The 19,576-nt window shown below is 47.8% G+C and overlaps 17 pseudogenes; all 17 read right to left on the bottom strand.

Annotated features, from left to right (window-relative positions):
- Positions 1–8,646: 8,646 nt before the first annotated feature.
- On the bottom strand, positions 8,647–8,765 carry LOC137552546 (5S ribosomal RNA; annotated as a pseudogene).
- An 80-nt stretch (positions 8,766–8,845) lies between these two features.
- Positions 8,846–8,964, bottom strand: LOC137554029 (5S ribosomal RNA; annotated as a pseudogene).
- Positions 8,965–9,045: 81 nt separating this feature from the next.
- LOC137552788 (5S ribosomal RNA) lies at positions 9,046–9,164 on the bottom strand (annotated as a pseudogene).
- An 83-nt stretch (positions 9,165–9,247) lies between these two features.
- Positions 9,248–9,366, bottom strand: LOC137553906 (5S ribosomal RNA; annotated as a pseudogene).
- An 82-nt stretch (positions 9,367–9,448) lies between these two features.
- Positions 9,449–9,567, bottom strand: LOC137553984 (5S ribosomal RNA; annotated as a pseudogene).
- An 81-nt stretch (positions 9,568–9,648) lies between these two features.
- LOC137552245 (5S ribosomal RNA) lies at positions 9,649–9,767 on the bottom strand (annotated as a pseudogene).
- An 81-nt stretch (positions 9,768–9,848) lies between these two features.
- Positions 9,849–9,967, bottom strand: LOC137558482 (5S ribosomal RNA; annotated as a pseudogene).
- Positions 9,968–10,049: 82 nt separating this feature from the next.
- LOC137552524 (5S ribosomal RNA) lies at positions 10,050–10,168 on the bottom strand (annotated as a pseudogene).
- An 81-nt stretch (positions 10,169–10,249) lies between these two features.
- On the bottom strand, positions 10,250–10,368 carry LOC137552735 (5S ribosomal RNA; annotated as a pseudogene).
- An 81-nt stretch (positions 10,369–10,449) lies between these two features.
- On the bottom strand, positions 10,450–10,568 carry LOC137554479 (5S ribosomal RNA; annotated as a pseudogene).
- Positions 10,569–10,649: 81 nt separating this feature from the next.
- On the bottom strand, positions 10,650–10,768 carry LOC137552864 (5S ribosomal RNA; annotated as a pseudogene).
- An 80-nt stretch (positions 10,769–10,848) lies between these two features.
- On the bottom strand, positions 10,849–10,967 carry LOC137549514 (5S ribosomal RNA; annotated as a pseudogene).
- Positions 10,968–11,049: 82 nt separating this feature from the next.
- On the bottom strand, positions 11,050–11,168 carry LOC137554418 (5S ribosomal RNA; annotated as a pseudogene).
- Positions 11,169–11,449: 281 nt separating this feature from the next.
- LOC137553203 (5S ribosomal RNA) lies at positions 11,450–11,568 on the bottom strand (annotated as a pseudogene).
- A 282-nt stretch (positions 11,569–11,850) lies between these two features.
- On the bottom strand, positions 11,851–11,969 carry LOC137553381 (5S ribosomal RNA; annotated as a pseudogene).
- An 81-nt stretch (positions 11,970–12,050) lies between these two features.
- LOC137554123 (5S ribosomal RNA) lies at positions 12,051–12,169 on the bottom strand (annotated as a pseudogene).
- An 81-nt stretch (positions 12,170–12,250) lies between these two features.
- LOC137553607 (5S ribosomal RNA) lies at positions 12,251–12,369 on the bottom strand (annotated as a pseudogene).
- Between the last annotated feature and the right edge of the window lie 7,207 nt (positions 12,370–19,576).

Below are 19,576 nucleotides of genomic sequence, written 5' to 3'. Positions count from 1 at the left end.
ACAGAAAATGAGTTTTTCTCTGAATGTGCCAGGTTCCTGGCCAATCCCGATCTCCAAGCGACTCCTGTTTCAACCTGGGCACTCCAGCTAGTTTATATTTTGTTTAAAGGGCAATTGCTTCAGTGGGCATGTGATGTTCTCAATCATTCCGATTTGAATGAGAGACCGCTGGAATTTCTAGCGTTTGTGATCCATAACTGGTTGCGCATAGATCCATTGCCTTTTCCTCTAAATGAACTCCTGGCAGCAGGCCAATCAGCTGCTCCTTCAATTGTTTGCAAAAATGATCAGCAAGCAGAGAGTGTTCCTGATAATTTTCCTGCAGCTTTGAATAAATCACCAAAAACAGCAGGGAAAACAGCAGGGTCTAAGGCAAAACGCAAACGTTCTAAGAAACGTGTCCGATCTGCAGAGTCTTTATTCTTAGCGACTGAGACCTATAATGAGATTCTGCCATTAACAGATAATGAAATGCAATTGTCTTTCAGGGGAGTTAAATGGACTTATGAAACTATTAATGAACTTTCATCACTGGCTAGGGAAAATAAAGATTTTTGTTTAAAAGAATTATCTGAGTATGATTATGAGGAGATATTACAGAGTATTGAACAAATCAACTTATTTGTGAAGCAAGGAAAGTTTGCATACACTACAGTTCAACACTTGCTACAGGTATTAGAGATTCTTAAGAATAAGGAATCTGCCAATCACCTGCTAATTAACCCAATATATGTCCCTGCCACAATCATATCTGCAAACTGTGATCTGCCTGTTAAGTATGCTTGGAATCCTCCATTTGAGAAAGGAGAGATGGAAGCTCTGGTCAATGAATGGAAGAATGATTCAAGTTCATTTTGTCAATTTTACAGTGCAAAAAGTGAATTAGTATTGAACGCATGCATTAAGTCTGCCTATAACCTAATAAAAACTGGTGTGTGTGGGTATGACTTTGTGGCTCCATTGATTGATGTGTGGGAACTGATTTTGGATGATTTTTATGCGATTCATTCAGTTGATACAAGGGAAGACACACTGTCAATTGGAGACTGTCCCACTTCTCCAGTTACTGAGTCCCTGCCATGTCTTGTGAATGTTCCTGTAACTCCACCCTGTACCATGGATAACTCAGTGTTACTTCCCAGTAAAACAGAAGCCACTGATATTTTCTTAACTTTGCCCTGCACAAATTTCTCAGCAGAGAATCCAGAGGTCCTGCTGACTTCTGAGTCCAGCCTAGCCAGTACTCATGAGTCTTTGTTCAGTGAAACAGACACCAGAAAAATCTTGCCTGTCTCTGCAAACACTTCTGCAGAAATTACCTGTGTTAATAAAGTTCAACTCCTGTCTGATCCAGCAGATGCCAATAGATGCACTACATCAGTTTCCGAGTCCCAGCAATCCTGTCCAGAAATCTCAGAACCCCAGCATCTGAATTTTCCAATTTTACAATTGAATGGTGATTCAGATGCGCAAACATTGTGTCTTGATTTTCCTGTTTCTACACCTCGCTCTAGTTTCGTGAATAGCTCAGAGCATCTGCTCTGTGAACCTGAAATCGCAGAATTATTACCTTGTTCAGAAAATGTTCCAATAAATTTGCCCTGTACCATGAATTGTGCAGTAGATCTCTCCAATGAAACTCAGGTCACAGAATCATTATGCTGTCCAGCAGGTGCTTCCATGGTTTTGCCCTGCAATATGGACTGTTCAGTGATCCTGTCCAGTGAAGCTGTGGTCGCAGAGTCTTATGCTTCACCCAGTACTTTGGATATTTCAAACCCTCTAGCAGAACAGTCTGAGGCACTGCTTACCTCAGTTGGTGTTGCAGTAATATTCACTTGTCTAGCAGCTGTTTTGGAATTACAGTCTGCTCTAATAAAACTTGGTGAATTTCTGCCCAGCAAAGCAGAAGCCATTGAAATATTGTCCTCGTCAGCAATTGTGTTAGATACCTTGCCCTGTACACAGTCTGATTTAACCAATGTTGTTGAGTCCCTCTCCAGTGTTGTAACAGCCGAGGAACTCCAGCCCTGTCCTCTGAATGTTTCAGAAGTCTTGCCCTGTAACATGGATAATTCTGATTCTCTGGTCAAAATAATAGAAATCTCAGAATTTCAGTCCGGTCTGATGAGTGTTCCTGAAACCCAGCCCTGTATCCTGAAAGATTCTGGTTCTCTGGCCGCTGTGGCAGAGGTTCCAGAGTCCCCTTCCTGTCCAGGGAATTCCTCAGTTTTGCCTAGTCCAGTGGGGGCTGCTGCAATACTGACTTGTTCTGCAGCGCCTCATGAGCTCCAATCCAGTGTTTTAAATGAGTCTCTGTCCAGTCCAGAGGTAGTTGTGGAGTCCCTATCTGGTTCAGTGCATACATCAGAAGATTTGTCCTGTCTTGTTAGTGCCCCTGAATCTGATTTGTTACTGACTTTGCTGGAATCAGCGACATCTAAGTCTGATCCAGCATTCTCGTGTAAAAGTCCAGTAGTTGCGAAGTTTAGTCATGATGATTTTTTTTTGGCCAGTCCTGGTTTTGGTCCTGTCTTGGCTGACCCTGAGGCTCACAGTTCCTTGACATGCCCAGAGGTTTCTCTTGTGCCGGTGTGCCCAGATGTTCTTTGTGTGCCAGAATGCCCAAGTGTGTCTAAGGTGTTAGCGTGCTCTGATGCTTCCTTAGTGGGAACACGTTCTGATGTTGCCAGTCTGCCTGCATGCCCAGAGATGGTTCTGGTCCCTGAAAGCCCTGATATTGATGTTTGTCCTTGTGGCCCTGACTCGGGAATTGCCCTAGGTTCCATAGGGGTTCTTGATAGTTCTCCATGTGAGCCTAAGGGGCATTCTGACCTATGGGGATCTCTTTGGAGCTTCAAGGTGTTCTGGGAGGTCTCTGAGAAAACTTGTCCTGGTGCCTTGGACTGGTTCAACAGTGGGTTTTGTGTTGGTAAAGACAGTACCGGTGGGCATTGCAAAGGCTTTGGCGTTTCTGAACGGTTCCTGGAAGGCGGTGGGTATCGCTCAGGGAATTTCGGAGGGCTTTCTTCTGGAAATCATGGTTCTGATGGGTGTCACATTGGGGCTTGTAGTACTGATGGGCATGGTTCTGTAGGTTCTGGTTCTGATGGGTCCAGTCTTGTGGGGACTGATTCTGGAATTCGGTCTTGCCGGGCTGTCCCGGTCATCATGAATTATCAGTCGGACTGTTTTGTTGGGAATTTCAGTTTTGAAAAGCGTCTGGAATCCGCTTTTAAGGGCGGGGGTACTGTGATGATCGCTGCTGCAGCAGCTGTTGCTGGAAGTAGTAGTGCTGCAGCTCAGGCAGTTCTGATCTATTTCCATGCAAGCTGCATAGCTTTGTCTGTCTTTCCCTGCTGTCAGCTTGTGACTGATTATCATTCACCTGTGTGGGAATCTGCATGTCTGCTCCCATTGGATGACCTCAGTATAAAGATCTGCTTCCTGCAGGGTTTCCTTGGGTTTTCATAGCTTCAGTTTAAGCCCGTCTTGCTGTCGCTTCAGCCCCCGATCGTGTTTCTTGTTCTAAAGATACCTTGCTGGTTTTGCATCATATATTGGTTCATTGCCAATATATATGCATACCAGCACGTTTATTATTTTCCTTGTATTCGTGTTACGTTAATACATCAGTGTCGCTGATATATACGTACATGAACTGTTTATTTCCTGTGTTCAGTTAGTCAGTTTTCCAGCACGTTTTGGTAGTTTGCGCGTACCGTGAGCACCCGTGCTGAGCTAGTTATCCTGTTCCTGGTCCTGTTTGTGGATTGCGTTCATCTCTGCGAAGAGATAACGAATCCTTCTGAATCCTGTTCCCTGTATTACTCCAGTCCTAGTCAGCGTTCCTGCTTATGTCATATATCGGTTCATTGCCGATATATACATATGTTAGTCAGACGTTACAAATAGTTTCATTGATAGCTGTAATTGTAATACGCTAGGAAAACATACTTATTGTATATTTATCTGTGTTACGTTCATCTATCTTGATCCTGCTGTTTCCTGACTGTCCTGTTGTCAGGCATGGACTCACCCCCACCGCCAGCGGTAGTGCGAACGCCGCGCTCGCGGCTGACGTCATCGGGACCCCGAACTTCCGGTCTGTCCCGGCGGCATCCTCCTCCGCTCAGCGTACCACCAGGAGCATGTCTCAGCAGGGCAGGGCAACGCGCGCACGCACGGAGCGTCACGCCCTTTATGCCCTGAGGAGGAAAATCACATGAGCAGGCTGCCGGGACAGTTGCCGCCTCCTTCCTGACATCATCGGGGGGGGTGGAGTTTGCTGAAGTGACAGTCTGCATTTAAGCAGCAGACTGTCAGTATTCTGTGTCCGCTGTAGCGATCACACCTGTGTTAGCTCTCGGATCCACAGTATACTTATACATTGGTACTGCCAATATATAAGTACTGGAAGAAACATACCATTGTGATTTATCTGTGCCTTTGATCTTTCTGCTCGTTCTTGACCTTGCTCTTGCCTAATCCTCTTGTACTTTTGCCAATCTGATCTCCTGTTGCCGACCTTGCTGTACCTCTCGTTTTCGCCTCTGATCTGTGATACTGTACCTTGATATTCCGATCTCCTGTTGCCGTACCCCGGCTCGTTATTAGACTCCGTCCTAGCCTCCTGATTCTGTACCTTGCTTTATTGATACTCTGTTGCCGAATTTTGCTTGTTTCACTTTCCTCCTCCAGCGGGCCCTTGCCGCTGGACGGAAGTTGGCGCTAGCAGTGTGTCTCGCCACTGCGTAGTGCCTATTACTGTTGCACCAATCACTATACACCTTGAGTGGGCAGGGGTTAGTTTATATATCGGATTGTCGGTGAGACTGCAGCTCACCCATAATCAGATATACGTCTGTGTGCCGGTGATACTGCAGATTACCGGTAATCAGACACTCTCTGCGTCCACCTATCGTCACAGATCGTGACACCTGTCCTGTCTTTGTGAGGCACGCCATCGCCGCAGCGCATTGGCTGCCTCATTCCAGTCTGTCTGGTTTTGGACGCTTGCTGTCGCTAAGTAGCCGCTAGCTAGCAAGCGTTCATTCTGTCTACCTGTCCTGATCTCCTCAGTTCTGGTTTGTGCGCTCAGCGCTACTTTGCGCTGAGACGTTATAACGATAGCATTGTTTGTGGCTGTCAGATCTGCACCAGCTCTGTGCGCCACAATCTCCTATTGGAGTCAGTCCTCCCCTCCACTATACTAGGGATAGCCTGTTTCCTGGTGCTAGTGTGTGTACCTCCTCCACGCCAGCTCATGCGTTGCATGCTGACTGTGGAGAATACACCACCAAGCCTTACACTACTATAATTAACTAACCTAACCATGCAACCAACAAATATAACCTACTATATTAAGCTAAGGTAGCCATCCAAAGAAAAAAAATATACCATGATTAACTAACTGCACTTTTTGTTACCATAGCCGCCTTGCAAGACACCTTGCACACCTAACACAGTCCAGGAGCCCCCAGAGGTCTAACATCATCTGCTTCAAGAGACTCCAGAGCATCCTATTTATGCTTTTCTGACTATTGTGATGTCATCAGGGCCCATTTTGATGTCATCAGGGACACAACCAATCATCTTGCCACACTGGCTACTGTGACACTCTGGCATGTGGCTGATGCATGGCTGTACATTTGATGAGAAAGTCATGGTAAATAAACAACAGGGTGTAATGGGGGGAAGTAACAGAAATTAAAACATGACAGAAGCATAATTAGAATGATGATGTGGCAATATTTTAGTGGACAGTTTTTGGGGTTTCTCCATATTCAGCACATCTTCACAGATGATGCTAGGGGGTGGAGCAATATGCTGAATGTAATGTAGGAAATGTGTTGGAAGGAATGGATCAGCAAACAGACAGGCAAGGTGCACTGTTTAAAAAGGAATTGTATGAGCCAATCAATTTCTAATTCCAAAAAGGTGTGAGTTTCTAAGCAGTTTGTACTCAGAAGAGTATTGTCGCCATGGCTGCAAAGAAGTGCAAATTGAGTTCCGGATCACTTTAACCACTCTGCGACCGCCTAACGCAGGATTGCAAGTGGCAGAGTGGCTTACTCATTCCTTGCTCATGCCAGGTGACATGATCTCCCCAGAAACGAGATTTTCAGGGAATGAGCGCTCGCTCGAGCACGCGTTCCCTGCTGTAAACAAAGCGGAGTTTTGTCATCAGCCTGCCAGTCACAATCGGAGCTGATAAGCTGACTTAAGGACATAAACAGCTAATAAATATGTGTACAGTGCTGCAATCTAGCGCATCGCTGTACAGAGGACAGCCCTGTCACTTAACTGTCCCTCCTAATGGCTGTAAAGATTGCAGCAGCAATCAGAGACCACCCAAAGAAAGCTCTATTAGTGGGAAGAAAAGGAGGTAACATTCATTTGGGTGCTAAGTTGCATGACTGAGCAATAAACCATTAAAGTTGTAAAGTGTGGAAATGTAAACAATGGCCTGGTCAATAGGGGGGGTATAAACATGTGTTCCTCAGGTGCTTAAAGGACCATTATCGTGAACAATGTAAAATGTAAAATACATGTAAACACATACAAATAAGAAGTACATTTCTTCCAGAGTAAAATGAGCCCTTAATTACATTTCTCCTATGTTTCTGTCACTTACAGTGGGTAGAAGAAATCTGGCAGAACCAACAGGTTTTGGACTAGCCCATCTCCTAGTGGGGCGTTCTTAGGGTTTTCTTTATTTTTAAAAGCACTTAGTGAATGGCAGTTGCTCCGTCTAACTGCGACAAAAGTGTGCAACGAGCAGGGAGGCTGCCAGGATCTTTATATAAATTATTTTTAAGGAGGGTCTTTGAAAGTTATAAAGGCCATGCTGAGAATCCCCCATGAAGAGATGGACTAGACCAAAACCTATTGGTTCCGTCAGATTGTTACTACCTACTGTAAGTGATACCAAGATGGGAGAAAAGTAATTTAAGGCTCATTTTAATCGGGGTGAAACACTGCTTATTTGTATGTGTTTACATGTATTTTACATTTTTTAATTTTCCGCGATAGTGGTTCTTTAAGAACCACAAAGAAATCATTTTTAAAATCCTTAAGTGAAAGTAAAAACTGCTTCCTGGAGGTCTTCTTTAGTTTTGTGGACTGAGTGATGTACCTCGGGACAGGAAGAAATAAAAAACACATTCAAATTGATGACTTGGGCCACAGAACTGATCATGCATTTTTTTTTTAAGTGAGGCCTGGAACCCACTGCAAAACGCTATCGCTAATCGCAAGCACCAGCATTTTGTAGGAGCAGTTTGTCAGCGGTTTCATGAGCGTTTTAGGAAGTGATTTTACAAAGTGCATCAATTTGCCTGCGATTGTGTAGCGAATAGCGATTAGCGTTTTAAAGCCTGATTGTTCCTTTTAATTAATTTTAATTTTGTTACAGTGTGTGGTAACGTTAAAACGCTAGCAAAATCGCTCCATGCAGGTTTTGATGAGCGGTTACGCCAGGGTTTATATACTTTACACTGAAGCGCTAACGCTCCCAAAATGCTCCATGTCCTGCGTTTGCGATCTGAGGAATCGCAAGTGCTCCAGTGGAAGTTACCCCATCCATTTACATTAGCTGAGCATTTTGACTAAATGCTAGCGTTCTGTAACGCTCCAAAAATGCTCTCAAAATCGCACTTGTGGGTTCCAGCCCTGAGAGTCTTTTGGTTAATCCAGTTGGCAAAAATGAAACATTTGGCCAACAGGATTGTAAGCCCGCCCACCAGCGACAAGGTAGACTCTCTTCGGGCGGGGCCTACACTACACTATGCTGGCCTACTCTAATTGGTGCTAGTCACACTGAAAGCTATTCTAGTGTTGGGGTGCATGTGTGATATGTAACACCTAATCTAATCCTACATCTCCTGCTCCTAAGTGGTGCTGCTCACCAATATGCCCTGTTCAAGTGTTTGGTGTGTGTGTGTGTGTGGGGAGGTCTAATCTTATCCTAATCTCATCTCTGTGGTTAGCACTATGCTACAGTCCATGGGATGAGGTGTTGGTCTGGGTATGTCATTCTAAAGTGAGTGTGTGTCTGTCACAGTGTGCATGTCTGGGACTGGGTATCAGTCAGTATGAGTCAGTTAAGGTAAGTTAGTCTGGGGTAAAAGCTGTCAGTGTATGTGTGATTTATAGGGTGGTCATATATTACTTTGGTTTCCTCTTAGGAAACCTCTGCGCATGTGTGTGACGTCACACACATGCGCAGAGAGTGCCCGGCAATGGGAGCGCGATCTAGGACGCGCTCCGCCGGGCCAGCGCAGACGTACTACTCCGGGTCATTGCGACCCGGAAGTAGTAAGAGCCACAGCGAAATGACAGGTTGGGCAGCCGAACAGTTCGGCTGCAGTTCAGCTAACACAGCTGAACTGTTCGCCCAACTCTAGTCAACCCCACCCAGCATGCGTACACACAATATGCCACTAATCGGCAAACTGTGTTACCCCCACAGGTTCACAGCCGGTCTCCCACACAGCTACTAACCAGGCCTGAAGCCACTTAGCTTCCGCAATCTGACGCTTTCGGCTTAGTGTGGCCACAGGCAAAATCCAAGGCGCCGTTCCTGCGCCTTGAAGGTGAGGCTTCCCACGTGCTCATAGCCATTGGACGGCAAACCCCCAAAAAAGCCTGCAGCACCTGGGGTTCACAGCCAGTCTCCCACGCAGCTACTAACCAGGCCTGAAGCCGCTTAGCTTCCACGATCTGACGAGTGCGGGCGCTTTTGGCTTAGTTTGGCCGCAGGCACAATCCAAGGCGCCGTTCCTGCGCCTTGAAGGTGAGGCTTCCCACGTGCTCATAGCCATTGGACCGCAAACCCAAAAAAAGCCTGCAGCACCTGGGATTCACAGCCACTCTCCCACGAAGCTACTAACCAGGCCTGCAGCCGCTTAGCATCCGCGATCTGACGAGAGCGGGCGCTTTTGGCTTAGTGTGGCCGCAGGCAAAATCCAAGGAGCCGTTCCTGCGCCTTGAAGGTGAGGCTTCCCACGTGCTCATAGCCATTGGACCGCAAACCCCAAAAAAAGCCTGCAGCACCTGGGGTTCACAGCCGGTCTCCCACGCAGCTACTAACCAGGCCTGAAGTCTCTTAGCTTCCACAATCTGATGAGAGCGGGCGCTTTTGGCTTAGTTTGGCCGCAGGCACAATCCAAGGCGCCGTTCCTGCGCCTTGAAGGTGAGGCTTCCCACGTGCTCATAGCCATTGGACCGCAAACCCCCCAAAAAAAGCCTGCAGCACCTGGGATTCACAGCCACTCTCCCACGCAGCTACTAACCAGGCCTGCAGCCGCTTAGCATCCGCGATCTGACGAGAGCGGGCGCTTTTGGCTTAGTGTGGCCGCAGGCAAAATCCAAGGAGCCGTTCCTGCGCCTTGAAGGTGAGGCTTCCCACGTGCTCATAGCGATTGGACCGCAAACCCCCCAAAAAAGCCTGCAGCACCTGGGGTTCACAGCCAGTCTCCCACAAAGCTACTAACCAGGCCTGAAGCTGCATAGCTTCCGCGATCTGACTAAAGCGGGTGCTTTCGGCTTAGTGTGGCCGCAGGCGAAATCCAAGGCGCCGTTTCTGCGCCTTGAAGGTGAGGCTTCCCACGTGCTCATAGCCATTGGACTGCAAACCCAAAAAAAAGCTTGCAGCACCTGGGGTTCACAGCCGGTCTGCCACGCAGCTACTAACCAGGCCTGAAGCCGCTTAGCTTCCACGGTCTGACGAGAGCAGGTGCTTTCGGCTTAGTGTGGCCGCAGGCAAAATCCAAGGCGCCGTTCCTGCGCCTTGAAGGTGAGGCTTCCCACGTGCTCATAGCCATTGGACCGCAAACCCCCAAAAAAGCCTGCAGCACCTGGGGTTCACAGCCGGTCTCCCACGCAGCTACTAACCAGGCCTGATGCCACTTAGCTTCCGCGATCTGACGAGAGCGGGCACTTTTGGCATAGTGTGGCCGCAGGCACAGTTGAAGGCGCCGTTCCTGCGCCTTGAAGGTGAGGCTTCCCACGTGCTCATAATCATTGGACCGCAAACCCCCCAAAAAAGCCTGCAGCACCTGGGGTTCACAGCCACTCTCCCACGCAGCTACTAATCAGGCCTGAAGCCGCTTAGCTTCCACGATCTGACGAGAGCGGGCGCTTTCGGCTTAGTGTGGCCGCAGGCGAAATCCAAGGCGCTGTTCTTGCGCCTTAAAGGTGAGGCTTCCCACGTGCTCATAGCCATTGGTCCGCAAACCCAAAAAAAATCCTGCAGCACCTGGGGTTCACAGCCAGTCTCCCACACAGCTACTAACCAGGCCTGAAGCCACTTAGCTTCCGCGATCTGACGAGAGCGGGCGCTTTCGGCTTAGTGTGTCCGCAGGCAAAACCCAAGGTGCCGTTCCTGCGCCTTGAAGGTGAGGCTTCCCACGTGCTCATAGCCATTGGACCGCAAACCCAAGAAAAAGCCTGCAGCACTTGGGGTTCACAGCCAGTCTCCCACACTGCTACTAACCAGGCCTGAAGCCACTTAGCTTCCACGATCTAACAAGAGTGGGCACTTTCGGCTTAGTTTGGCCGCATGCGAAATCCAAGTCGCCGTTGCTGCGCCTTGAGGGTGAGGCTTCCCACGTGCTCATAGCCATTGAACCGAAAACCCAAAGAAATTCCTGCAGCACCTGGGGTTCACAACCGGTCTCCCATGCATCTACTAACCAGGCCTGAAGCCATTTAGCTTCCACGATCTGACAAGAGCGGGCACTTTTGGCTTAGTGTGGCCGCAGGCACAATACAAGGCGCCGTTCCTGCACCTTGAAGGTGAGGCTTCCCACGTGCTCATAGCCATTGGACCGCAAACCCCAAAAAAGCCTGCAGCACCTGGGGTTTACCACCGGTCTCCCACGCAGCTACTAACCAGGCCAGAAGCCGCTTAGCTTCCGCGATCTGACGAGAGCGGGCGCTTTCGGCTTAGTGTGGCCGCAGGCAAAATCCAAGGCGCCTTTCCTGCGCCTTGAAGGTGAGGCTTCCCAAGTGCACATAGCCATTGGACCGCAAACCCCCCAAAAAAGTCTGCAGCACCTGGGATTCACAGCCGGTCTCCGACGCAGCTACTAACCAGGCCTGAAGCCACTTAGTTTCCGCGATCTGACGAGAGTGGGCGCTTTCGGCTTAGTTTGGCCGCAGGCGAAATCCAAGGCGCCGTTCCTGCGCCTTAAAGGTGAGGCTTCCCACGTGCTCATAGCCATTGGACCGCAAACCCAAAGAAAAGCCTGCAGCACCTGGGGTTCACAGCCGGTCTCCCACGCAGCCACTAACCAGGCCTGAAGCCACTTAGCTTCCACAATCTAACGAGAGCGGACGCTTTCGGCTTAGTGTTGCAGTAAGCAAAATACAAAGCGCCGTTCCTGCGCCTTGAAGGTGAGACTTCCCACGTGCTCATAGCCATTGGACTGCAAACCCAAAGAAATGCCTGCAGCACATGGGGTTCACAGCTGATTTCCTACGCAGCTACTAACCAGGCCTGAAGCCGCTTAGCTTCCGCGATCTAACGAGAGCGGGCGCTTTCGGCTTAGTGTGGCCGCAGGCAAAATCCAAGTCGCCATTCCTGCACCTTGAGGGTGAGGCTTCCCACGTGCTCATAGCCATTGGACCGCAAACCCAAAAAAAAGCCTGCAACACCTGGGGTTCACAGACGGTCTCCGGCGCAGCTATTAACCAGGCCTGAACCAGCTCAGCTTCCACGATCTGACGAGAGCAGGCGCTTTCGGCTTAGTGTGGCCGCAGGCAAAATCCAAAGCACCGTTCCTGCGCCTTGAAGGTGAGGCTTCCCACGTGCTCATAGCCATTGGACCGCAAACCCCCCAAAAAAGCCTGCAGCACCTGGAGTTCACAGCCAGTCTCCCACGCAGCTACTAACTAGGCCTGAAGCCATTTAGCTTCCGCGATCTGACGAGAGCGGGCGCTTTCGGCTTAGTGTGGCCACAGCCAAAATCCAAGGCGCCGTTCCTGCGCCTTGAAGGTGAGGCTTCCCACGTGCTCATAGCCATTGGACCGCAAACCCAAAAAAAAGCCTGCAGCACCTGGGGTTCACAGCCAGTCTCCCACAAAGCTACTAACCAGGCCTGATGCCACTTAGCTTCCGCAATCTGACGAGAGCAGGCACTTTTGGCTTAGTGTGGCCGCAAGCGAAATCCAAGGCGCCGTTCCTGCGCCTTGAAGGTGAGGCTTCCCACGTGCTCATAGCCATTGGACCGCAAACCCAAAAAAAAGCCTGCAGCACCTGGGGTTCACAGCCGGTCTCCCACGCAGCTACTAACCAGGCCTGAAGCCGCTTAGCTTCCACAATCTGACGAGCACGGGCACTTTCGGCTTAGTGTGGCCACAGGCAAAATCCAAGTCGCCATTCCTGCACCTTGAGGGTGAGGCTTCCCACGTGCTCATAGCCATTGGACCGCAAACCCAAAAAAAAGCCTGCAGCACCTGGGGTTCACAGCCGGTCTCCGCCAGTGAGGTCTCCTCTGCTTCTTAAGCCTTCGGGCTTCACTCTAGCGCTGTCTGTTGTTGTGAATGCTTGCGTGTCAGTGCTCAGACCTTAGACTAGATCCCAGGTGTTGATGCTAAGGACTTCACACCTAGTCTAGGATATTGCTTCATTGTTACTGTTTATTTGTTAGAATAGTTCCGGTGTGTTTGATCTGGGAGGAAACCAGGAATTTCACACAAGACTAGGAATCCTGTTCATTGTAGTGAGGTTCCTGTGGATGATGTATATGCAGTGTTTGCAATATGCATCTATATATAGTTAGTTCATTATTGTATTATTCTGTATTGATATCCTGTGTATGACTCTTAGCTAGTACTCTGACTCTGATCCTGCTTTCCGAGCCTGTACCTTTGCCTGTCTGCCTTGTTAGTTGCTGAACCTCTGCCTGATTACCGATTACTCTCCTGTCTCACGATTCTGTACTGATACTTGCCTCTCTGTTGCCGAAACTTGCCTGTCTGACCACTCTACTCACCAGTGGGCCCTCGCCACTGGTGAGGTGCTAGCTTCACCTGCGCCTCTGGTGAAGTTATTCTTTAGCGCAGTCCTGGTTGTGTCTCCTAGGCTGCAGTACAGTCTGACTCACCCGCTACTAGGGTGATCTCTCGGCTGCAGTACAGTCTGAATCACCTACTCCTTAGGCGACCAGTAGTTGCAGCATTGTCTGTGCCTCCTGCTCCTAGGCTGCAGTACGGTCTGAGCCGCCTACTCCTTAGGCGGCCATTAGTTACAGCTTTGCCTGTGCCCCCGCTCCTCGGGAGATTCTATCCCAGTTTTAGTATCCCCAGTTTGCTGAGGTTTGTACATTATTATACGGGTGGTCAGTGTATCTTTTGTACCTCGCCAGCATCTCTGGTGAGGTCTTGCCAAACTACGAGGTCACCATTTCTGTTAGTGTGTTCACAGAGCCCCGGAGGTCCGGACGTATTTAGTACTGCCGTATAGTTACTGTCAGCCAGCACCTCTGTAGGGGTCTAGCCTATGTGGCTCTGAGGCTCATCAGCTCCACTGATGAGCACTCGTTATTTATTCATTATCCTCACTAGCTCCACTGGTGAGGTGTTGCCTAGTGATTGAGGGGACCTTCCCAGCTTCTCTGGAAGGTTCAGCCAAAACCGTCTGAGTCACTAGTGTCACCTTTCCAGCTCCCCTGGAAAGGTCTGGCGTAGCTTTCTTGCTACCTGTCAACTAGTTCCTTGCCAGCTCCTCTGGTGAGAACTAGTCGGTCCATTCTTGCAGACGCCTGGTCGATATTTCAAGCCATCTGGTAAAGCTCTGTTAGTACCTGTTTGAGTGGTTCTTGTCTCTCGCCAGCACCCCTGGCAGAGACCAGCTATACTACCTCTGTATTTTCTGTCTGTACCTTTCCCAGCCTCACTGGGGAGGTTCTGGTCAAATCTGTCCTGTTTAGTTCTGATAAAACTATTAAAGTTACGGTTGCACCAAATCACTACACACTCAACTCTTTGTCTGCTATACTAGTATTATTGGTGATTCTGCAGATCACACATAATCAGGTATAGCGTCTGCATTATTGGTGATTCTGCAGATCACCAAATAATCAGACGTCTGAGTGGCGGCACTAAACCGTCGCACTATCCAACAAGCTTTTGTTGATGATCTGCAGTGTGTTCTGTGTGCAGTACTCCTGGTCTCCAGGAGGACACAGGAAACCTTGGGAGAATCCAGAAGCTTCGCTCTTCATAGGCATCTTATTTTTTCCATTAGATTTGCTTCGGATAATATATACATATATGTATTTCGCGAGTATGACCACCTCCTACTGCTGAGCTTCACCCTCCCTACTCTTCCAAATTTCCCTATTGATGGATCTGTTCATAGACATTTGTATTCAGAGCTGTGTTACCATTTTTGGCCACAAGAGTACACTTCCAACTCCTGTACATTATTCAAATATACTGTTTTTCCCACCATATAAGATGCAATTTTGCCCCCAAAAAATGGGGAGAAAAAGGAGCAGTACAAGAGAGGTCTCCGATCCCTGCGGGAGCTGCTGGACTAGGACTACACTGCTAAGTACATCAGGGGGGAGCGGAGACAAGGGGGGGGGGGGGGGGGGAGCTGGTGACATAGGACACCAATTGGGGGAGAACATCTACTAGGCACTCCTGGAATATGAATGCACCAGGTACAGTGTATATATATATATATTTCCCCCCCCCCCCCCCCCTCTAAATCTTGGTGTCATATTTCGGAGCATCTTATACGGTGGAAAATATGGGACTGCCTGCAGTTCACCAGCTGTTTAAAGAGGAGCTGTCAGCCATACTATCTCAGAAAAGAATATAGATATATAATGTATATGTGTGTGTGTGGATAAATACTTGCTCTACTTAACATTTGTATTGCACTGTCCACGGTTTGATTTTAGTGATTCTTCTACAGTAAAAGAGAAAATCCTTCTTAGCTTTTCCCATTTTAAAGGAGTTATCAGGCAAACTTTAAGAAAATAAGCGCTACGCACCGGGGCTTCCTCCAGCTCCCAGCACGTCCCTCGCCGCAGCTCTCCCTTCAGCCGTTTGCCGCAGGTCCGTCCCGGTCCCCGGCGATGCCGTCAGAGCGACCTCCAGGTCGTTCTGTACTGCTACAGTCCGTTCCGGCCCGCGTGGCAGTGATTGACAGCGCCGCTCATGCAGGCGCAGTACAGAACGACCTGGAGGTCGCACTAACGTCATCGCCGGGGACCGGGATGGACCTGCGGCGAACGGCTGAAGGGAGAGCTGTGGCGAGGGACGTGCTGGGAGCTTGGAACTGGAGGAAGCCCCTGGTAAGTAGCGCTTATTTTCTTAAAGTTTGCCTGATAACTCCTTTAACTGTGGCTATTTTGAAGCCAATTCTGATGTCATTTCCTCCCTTAGCCTCCTCTGCCTGATTTGCCTGCCCTTCACTTTAGAAAGTGCATTGTCTCAGCATGAGAAATATTGGCCAATCAGAGAGGAACAGAGGTGTGGGAGGGGAAACAGGAGGGGAAGTGGCTTCAGCCAATCAGGCTGCATTAGTTAAAGGGGAACTGAAGTAAGAGGTATACGGAGGCTGCCATATTTATTTATTTTTAATCAATACCAGTTGCCTGGCAGCCCTGCTGGTCTATTTCTCTGCAGTAGTTTCTGGATAATACCAGAAACAAGCATGCAGCTAGTCTTGTCAGATCTGACTTTAAAGTCTGAAACACCTGATCTGCTGCATGCTTGTTCAGGGGCTGTGGCTAATAGGATTAGAGGCAGATGATCAGCAGGGCTGCCAGGCAACTGGTATTGCTTAAAAGTAAATAAACATGGCAGCCTCCATATACCTCTCCCTTCAGTTCCCCTTTAAGTCTGAGGGGAAGTAAAGAAGCAAAAAAGGACAACCCAGCATGCTCTGCAACTTCCTTTTTGTGTACCAAATAAGAGTCAGATAAACTAGGGAATGATCATTTATTAGCAAGAAAAGTAATAGTGATTTTAACTTTTGGATTGCCCCTTATTACTTGTTTACCAGATACAAATAAAGAATTTGATTTTATGCCCGACAGTTACGATTTAAGAACAAACTATTTAAAGCAAACCTGAATTATAAAGCTCACTTTAGGTTTGGTACTTGCCTGAGTAAAGGGAAGGATTTGGATAGTATAACTATCCCATTGCTGCTGTTCCTTCCTGCACTGTTCCTATTCAAACTTCTTCGAACTGCTTTAGTAGTCTCGAAAGTACTCCATACCCGGGCACTTCTAAAGATGAGCATATCCGTCCTGCACACAAAGGTCCATGCTTGCACAGGTTGGAAGGACACACCTTTGGAAAGTATGTGATGCAAGTACTTTTTAAGGCTCCTCAAAGATTGCCAAAGTGATAATTGATCTATTCATGTAATGTTAGTTATGCAGGTGCTCTGAGGATACTGAATGAGCGGAAATACACAAGGCCTACAGTGCTTTAACCTGCACATATGCTTGGAAGACAGAAAACAAAAGACCGAGAGCCAAATCTGGTGTAGTATGTTTAACCAATATGGGAAGAAAATGTAAATGAGAATATACTCACAAGTGTGGGTCACCACGTAGGCGACCACTGTAATAGCAGGTGGGGAGAATTTTGACCTGACCCCACTCAGGTATAAAAAGTCGCTCTCTATAAAAGAAAAATGGGGATGCACCCCTCCACCTAGGGTGGACAAGACATGAGTAAAATTGGTGAAATAGAGGCGCCAAAACAGGATAAGATAGGTTAAAACCCGTTTAAAAAGAGGGGGTGGGTGGATCCACTACCCTCATAAAAAAGACCAGGCTAAATCCAAGCCGTAACTAATACAAGAGAAATATTTATTAATCTCCAAATACAGTGCAACGCGTTTCACGGGCACACATCCCGCTTCATCAGGCAATTTGAGGTAGGAGAACACTGGAGGGAAAAGGAAAACAATGCTAGGAGGTACTCAAAAACTTTCACAACAATTTATCACATCACCCTTATAGCGATTCAAATCAAATTCTGTTTAGTTTTGTGGGCAATTTGTTATAGTATATACAAGTGCCCCTGTGAAGTAGTAAACTCATATGGTCCTTATATAGTTATAGTGTACCATTATCCATCAACCCCTGTGATGGACAATGTTTGTACGGATATGCATAGTGAACATCCAATGAGTACAATGTTACGCATGAACGGCGGCGTGTAAAAGTGGTAAGAAAAAAAACAGTGACACTTACCAGTTCTAGGTCATTTGGAAAGCTAGAGCGCCTCTGTAGAACGAGACCGCTCTCCTCTAGGTTTCTTTATTGAATGGCTGGCGGCTGAATCTCCCGCCGAGCGGATCCGGGGACCGGAAGCGGACGTGACGCATGGGGAGCACCATGCGTCATGAATATACCTGGCAACAACAAAGGATAGGGCCGCGAGATGTGACAGTCGTGTCGCATCCAACGGACGCATTACGCGTTGGGCGTATGCGTCATGACGTCGATGTCTGAATGGAGGGTGATGTAAGAGGCTGTATGAAAGGGCGGCGGCGCATGTGTATAGGCGGAAGGAAGCGTCCCCGCCACCATGTCTAATCAGGGCAACTTGCCCTATTTGCAAAAGGTATAATAAATATGAAGTATATAAAAAGAGGAACAGCATCTTTGTGCTATATATCTATAAAATAGGAGGAGTCAATTCTCCGGCTGGGACTGAGTCTACAGTCATGTAGTATTAACATGTACAGCCTGTATCGCTGTGGAATCATGTGGTAATATAGTCGTGTGGCTATCTGAATGTTCTACTGCCACCCGGTGGTTAGAGAATATATTGCACATATCTTGAAGCAGTATTCAAGTGTGAACCACTATGTTTACTTTAGAGAAAAGTTTTTTTGGGGGGGTTCTTTCGTTAGTCGCTCTTGACTGTGAAATATGTGCATAAACTTTATGGTCCCTATTGGTATTATTAGTCACATATGGTGCAGTCATAGTGCCCATATAACATACAAGAGGGGGTATACTCAAACAGGCATTAAAACATAAAATACAAGCAAGCAATAAAATACAAGAATTATACAAAAGATGATTTTTTTTAAAAAAAAGGCGGAGATATGAATAAAAGAGAGGACTAAAATAAAAACGTTGAAGTATAATTATTTAGTATAATTTTTCCAGCACTTCATTTAGCCCTTCTGGGACGAGGGTTCATTCAGATAGCCACACGACTATATTACCACATGATTCCACAGCGATACAGGCTGGACATGTTAATACTACATGACTGTAGACTCAGTCCCAGCCGGAGAATTGACTCCTCCTATTTTATAGATATATAGCACAAAGATGCTGTTCCTCTTTTTATATACTTCATATTTATTATACCTTTTGCAAATAGGGCAAGTTGCCCTGATTAGACATGGTGGCGGGGACGCTTCCTTCCGCCTATACGCATGCGCCGCCGCCCTTTCATACAGCCTCTTACATCATTCTCCATTCAGACATCGACGTCATGACGCATACGCCCAACGCGTAATGCGTCTGTTGGATGCGACACGACTGTCACATCTCGCGGCCCTATCCTTTGTTATTGCCAGGTATATTCATGACGCATGGTGCTCCCCATGCGTCACGTCCGCTTCCGGTCCCCGGATCCGCTCGGCGGGAGATTCAGCCGCCAGCCATTCAATAAAGAAACCTAGAGGAGAGCGGTCTCGTTCTACAGAGGCGCTCTAGCTTTCCAAATGACCTAGAACTGGTAAGTGTCACTGGTTTTTTTCTTACCACTTTTACACGCCGCCGTTCATGCGTAACATTGTACTCATTGGATGTTCACTATGCATATCCGTACAAACATTGTCCATCACAGGGGTTGATGGATAATGGTACACTATAACTATATAAGGACCATATGAGTTTACTACTTCACAGGGTCACTTGTATATACTATAACAAATTGCCCACAAAACTAAACAGAATTTGATTTGAATCGCTATAAGGGTGATGTGATAAATTGTTGTGAAAGTTTTTGAGTACCTCCTAGCATTGTTTTCCTTTGTTTTTCTTTTCCCTCCAGTGTTCTCCTACCTCAAATTGCCTGATGAAGCGGGATGTGTGCCCGTGAAACGCGTTGCACTGTATTTGGAGGCCAATAAGTATTTCTCTTGTATTAGTTACGGCTTGGATTTAGCCTGGTCTTTTTTATGAGGGTAGTGGATCCACCCACCCCCTCTTTTTAAACGGTTTTTAACCTATCTTATCCTGTTTTGGCGCCTCTATTTCACCAATTTTACTTTAACCTGCACATACATCGACTTAGCGGCCGTTGGCAGCACAGATTTTCATCGAATGGGCAAACAGCATGCTGCAAAGATGCTGAGCCGTTGTGGTTGATCAGGTGCACAGTGGTAAGGGGGAAACCCCTGGTGCTGGCCCCCTAGTGTATTAAAGGGGTTATTTTTTGGGGGGGGAGATGGGGTTGAAAATAAAAACGGACATTCACCTGGGGCTTCTACCAGCCCCCTGCAGCTGTCATGTCCCACGCTGCCCTCCAACAATCTGCCGGTCCTGGTCTAACCCGGCATCTCATCCAA

This window comes from Hyperolius riggenbachi, chromosome 2, assembly GCF_040937935.1.
Source record: "Hyperolius riggenbachi isolate aHypRig1 chromosome 2, aHypRig1.pri, whole genome shotgun sequence".
Classification (NCBI taxonomy): domain Eukaryota; kingdom Metazoa; phylum Chordata; class Amphibia; order Anura; family Hyperoliidae; genus Hyperolius; species Hyperolius riggenbachi.
The sequence above is the reverse complement of the archived record's forward strand: the minus strand, read 5'-3'. Positions and strand labels throughout refer to the sequence as shown.